Raw genomic sequence first — 5,924 nt, 5'->3', positions numbered from 1 at the left:
GCGCGCGCCCTCCCGCCACCTTGCCGATCCCGGCGTCGCCCACCGCCCACCACCGCTAGATAGGCCAATCCCCGCCGGAAAAAGAGATGGTTTTGCCGCGGCAACCTCTCCACCACCTTCCTGGGCGAGTTTTCCGACGCTTCAGCCGTGCAGGGCGGGATACTGGCGGCTGTGTGCCCACCACACCCGCCAGGTGTTCGGCGATTTGTCTGCTCGGCGATGGACTCCGAAGACGAGGAGGCGCTCGCGGCGCTGCTGGAGGAGGAAGCCGATGCCGACGTCCAAGACGAAGAGCATCTCATGGTCCTTGCCGCCCTGGCCAGCCTGCTCGCGAGCAATGCAAAGCCGCGGCGAGGTGGCTCGGTGGCGGGACGACTGAAAGCAAAGAACCGTCATTGACTAGAAGGCTATCGAATGCTCTACCTCGACTACTTTGCCGACGCTCCACTGCACGTCGACACAGTATTTTGGCGCCGTTATCGGATGAGTCGAAAGCTTTTCCTCGGGATTGTGAATTACATCCAGGAGTTCAATAGCTACTTCAAGTGCAAGAAGGATTGCACCGGCAAACTTGGATTCACCTCAATCCAGGCACAACAGCTATGTGGATGCTTGCATACGAAGCTCCCGGTGATTCACTCGACAACTATGGGTGCATGGCCGAGTCCATGACCATTGAGTGTTTCTACAGGTTCTGCAGGGTAGTGGTGGCAGTGTTTGGACCGCAATATTTGCGATCATCCAATGTTGAACACACTGTTCGGATCCTAGCACACAATGCAACAAGAGGATTTCCTGGGATTCTTGGAAGCATCGACTGCATGCATTGGAAATGGGAAAACGGTCCATTTGCTTGGCAGGGGATATACAAAAGCGCCAAAGGTGGTTGCAGTGTGGTACTTGAGGCAGTGGCCACACAGGACCTCTAGATTTGGCACTCCTTCTTTGGTATGTCAGGAACTCACGATGACATCAACGTGTTGCAGTGCTCCCCTGTCTTTGCTAATCTTGTTGAAGGTCATTCTCCTCTGGTGAACTTCGAGGTCAATGGGCGGCACTACAACAAGGGATACTACCTAGCAGATGGCATCTATCCAAGATGTTCTACATTTGTGAAGACTATCTCAAACCCTGTGCCAGGAGGCAAGAACTCCCAGTTTGCAAAGGTTCAGGAGGCTTGCAGGAAGGATGTCGAGCAGGCATTTGGTGTGCTCCAATCTCAATTTGCTGTTGTCCGGTACCCTGCTCCGACCTGGTCGAAAGATCAAATGTGGGAGATCATGACTTGATGTGTCATCTTGCATAACATGATCATTGAGAGCGAGCAGGAAGAGCCAGTGTTTAACACTGAACCATATTACAGGCAGGGTCCTCTTTCCCAAGTTGATCACCAGCTACCGGCAACCTGGACTTGTTGGGGAACGTAGCATGCAATTTCAAAAAAAATCCTACGCTCATGCAAGATCTATCTAGGAGATGCATAGCAGCGAGAGGGGGAGAGTGTTTCCACGTACCCTCGTAGACCGAAAGTGGAAGCGTTAGGTTAACACGGTTCATGCAGTCGAACGTATTCGCGATCCAACCGATCAAGTACCGAACGTACGGCACCTCCGAGTTCAGCGCACGTTCAGCTCGATGACATCCCTCGAACTCTTAATCCAGCAGAGGGTCGAGGGAGAGTTTCATCAGGACGACGCGTGGTGACGATGATGGTGATGTGATCCATGCAGGGCTTCGCCTAAGCACTACGACGCTATGACCGGAGGAGTAAACTATGGAGGGGGCACCGCACACGGCTAAGAGAATAATTGTTATGCTATGGGGTGCCCCCAGCCCCTGTATATAAAGGAGGAGGGGAGGAGGCCGACCACAATGGGCGTGACATAGGGAGGAAACCGACTAAGACTCCCAATCCTAGTTGGCCCCCCTTTCCTTTCTGTCGGAGGGGAAAAGGGAAGGAGAGGGAGAGGGAAAGGGAGAGGGAGAGGGAAAGAGGAAAGGAGAGGGAGAGGGGGAAAGGAAAGGGGGGTCGCGCCCCCTTCCCCTTGTCCAATTCGGACAGCCCAGGGGGGCACCCCTTGTGGGATCCCCTCTCTCTCCCCTATGGCCCATGTTGGCCCATTACCCCTCGGTACTCCGATAAAGACCCAAAACGTCCTGAAACCATTCCGATGTCCAAATACTATCATCCAATATATCAATCTTTACCTCTCTACCATTTTCTGAGACTCCTCGTCATGTCTGTGGTCTCATCCGGGACTCCGAACAATCTCCGGTCACCAAAACACATAACTCATAATACAAATCGTCATCGAACGTTAAGCGTGCGGAGCCTATGGTATGTAGACATGACCACTACTAGGGAAAAGCTTATAGGCAGACACTTACTAGTAGCGCGATTTTATACCCCTCGTTACTGCTACTTACTAGTAGCGCGGGTTTTTACCCCTCGCTACTACTAAGTTGATAGTAGTAGCGCGGGTTTTAACCCTCGCTACTATACTAGGCAGTCTCTACCGTACCCCCCCCCCCCACCGGGAAATGCCATAGTAGTAGCAAGGGGTATGAACCCGCACTACTACTAAGTTGATAGTAGTAGCGCGGGTTTATACACCTCGCTACTACTAAGTAAAAGGTAGGTGAATGATGTCTACTACACAACCTTCTTCTTGTAGACGTTGTTGGGCCTCCAAGTGAGAGGTTTGTAGGACAGTAGCAAATTTCCCTCAAGTGGATGACCTAACGTTTATCAATCCGTAGGAGGCATAGGATGAAGATGGTCTCTCTCAAGCAACCCTGCAACCAAATGACAAAGAGTCTCTTGTGTCCCCAACACACCCAATACAATGGTAAATTGTATAGGTGCACTAGTTCGGCAAAGAGATAGTGAAACAAGTGGTATATGGATAGTAAATAAAGGTATTTGTAATCTGAAATTATAAAAACAGCAAGGTAACAAGTGATAAAAGTGAGCGTAAACGGTATTGTAATGATAGGAAATAAGGCCTAGGGTTCATACTTTCACTAGTGCAAGTCCTCTTAACAATGATAACATAATTGGATCACATAACTATCCCTCAACATGCAACAAAGAGTCACTCCAAAGTCACTAATAGCGGAGAACTAACGAAGAGATTATGGTAGGGTACGAAACCACCTCAAAGTTATTCTTTCCAATCAATCCATTGGGCTATTCCTATAGGTGTCACAAACAGCCCTAGAGTTCGTACTAGAATAACACCTTAAGACACAAATCAACCAAAACCCTAATGTCACCCAGATACTCCAATGTCACCTCAAGTATCTGTGGGTATGATTATACGATATGCATCACACAATCTCAGATTCATCTATTCAACCAACACAAAGGACCTCAAAGAGTGCCCCAAAGTTTCTACCGGAGAATCACGACGAAAACGTGTGCCAACCCCTATGCATAGGTTCATGGGCGGAACCCGCAAGTTGATCACCAAAACATACATCAAGTGAATCACGTGGTATCCCATTGTCACCACAGATACGCATGGCAAGACATACATCAAGTGTTCTCAAATCTTTAAAGACTCAATCCGATAAGATTACTTCAAAGGGGAAACTCAATTCATTACAAGAGAGAAGAGGGGAAGGAGAAACATAAGATCCAACTATAATAGCAAAGCTCGCGATACATCAAGATTGTATCACCTCAAGAACACGAGAGAGAGAGAGATCAAACACATAGCTACTGGTACATACCCTCAGCCCCGAGGGAGAACTACTCCCTCCTTGTCATGGAGGGCACCGGGATGATGAAGATGGCCACCGGAGAAGGATTGCCCCCTCCGGCAGGGTGCCGAAACGGGTCTAGATTGGCTTTTGGTGGCTACGGAGGCTTCTGGCGGCGGAACTCCCGATCTATTATGCCCTCGGATGTTTTTAGGGTATATGGAGATATATAGGAGGAAGAAGTACGTCAGGGGACCGAAGGGGGGCCACGAGGCAGGGGGGCGCGCCCCCCTACCTTCATGAGCACCTCCTTCATCTTCTGACGTAGGGTCCAAGTCTATCCGGTAGGTTTCCTTCGAAAAATAACTTCTCCAGTTGATTTCGTTCCGTTTCGACTCCGTTTGATATTCCTTTTCTTCGAAACACTGAAATAGGCATAAAACAGCAAATCTGGGTTGGGCCTTCGGTTAATAGGTTAGTCCCAAAAGTAATATAAAAGTGGATAATAAAGCCCAATATTGCCCAAAACAGTAGATAATATAGCATGGAGCAATCAAAAATTATAGATACGTTGGAGACGTATCAAGCATCCCCAAGCTTAATTCCTGCTCGTCCTCGAGTAGGTAAATGATAAAAAAAATAATTTTTGATGCAGAGTGCTACTTGGCATAATTTCAATGTAATTCTTCTTAATTGTGGCATGAATATGCAGATCCATAAGATTCAAGACAAAAGTTCATATTGACATAAAAATGATAATACTTCAAGCATACTAACAAAGTAATCATGTCTTCTCAAAATAGCATGGCCAAACAAGGCTATCCCTACAAAATCATATAGTGTGGCTATGCTCTATCTTCACCACACAAAATATTTAAATCATGCACAACCCCGATGACAAGCCAAGCAATTGTTTCATACGTTCGACGTTCTCAAACTTTTTCAATCTTCACGCAATACATGAGCGTGAGCCATGGACATAGCACTATAGGTGGAATAGAATGGTGGTTGTGGAGAAGACAGAAAGGAGAAGATAGTCTCACATCAACTAGGCGTATCAACGGGCTATGGAGATGCCCATCAATAGATATCAATGTGAGTGAGTAGGGATTGCCATGCAACGGATGCACTAGAGCTATAAGTGTATGAAAGCTCAAAAAGAAACTAAGTGGGTGTGCATCCAACCTGCTTGCTCACGAAGACCTAGGGCATTTTGAGGAAGTCCATCATTGGAATATACAAGCCAAGTTCTATAATGAAAGATTCCCACTACTATATGAAAGTGACAACATAGGAGACTCTCTATCATGAAGATCATGGTGCTACTTTGAAGCACAAGTGTGGTAAAAGGATAGTAGCATTGCCCCTTCTCTCTTTTTCTCTCATTTTTTATTTTTTTTATTTGGGCCTTCTCTTTTTTATGGCCTATTTTCTTTTTCTTTTTTTATTTGGGCTTCTTTGGCCTCTTTTATTTTTTATTTTTGTCCGGAGTCTCATCCCGGCTTGTGGGGAAATCATAGTCTCCATCATCCTTTCCTCACTGGGACAATGCTCTAATAATGATGACCATCACACTTTTATTTTTCTTACAACTCAAGAATTACAACTCGATACTTAGAACAAGATATGACTCTATATGAATGCCTCTGGCGGTGTACCGGGATATGCAATGACTCATGAGTGACATGTATGAAAGAATTATGAATGGTGGATTTGCCACAAATACGATGTCAACTACATGATCATGCTAAGCAATATGACAATGATGGAGTGTAATAAACGGAACGGTGGAAAGTTGCATGGCAATATATCTCGGAATGGCTATGGAAATGCCATAATAGGTATGTATGGTGGCTGTTTTGAGGAAGGTATATGGTGGGTTTATGGTACCAGCGGAAGTTGCGCGGTACTAGAGAGGCTAGCAATGGTGGAAGGGTGAGAGTGCGTATAATCCAACTCACATACTTATTGCAAAAATCTATTAGTTATCGAAACAAAGTACTACGCGCATGCTTCTAGGGGGATAGATTGGTAGGAAAAGACCATCGCTCGTCCCCAACCGCCACTCATAAGGAAGGCAATCAATAAATAAATCATGCTCCGACTTCATGACATAACGGTTCACCATATGTGCATGCTACGGGAATCACAAACTCCAACACAAGTATTTCTCAAATTCACAACTACTCAACTAGCATGACTCTAATATTACCATCCTC

Source organism: Triticum dicoccoides, chromosome 7A (genome assembly GCF_002162155.2).
Source record: "Triticum dicoccoides isolate Atlit2015 ecotype Zavitan chromosome 7A, WEW_v2.0, whole genome shotgun sequence".
Lineage (NCBI taxonomy): Eukaryota > Viridiplantae > Streptophyta > Magnoliopsida > Poales > Poaceae > Triticum > Triticum dicoccoides.
The sequence above is the reverse complement of the archived record's forward strand: the minus strand, read 5'-3'. Positions refer to the sequence as shown.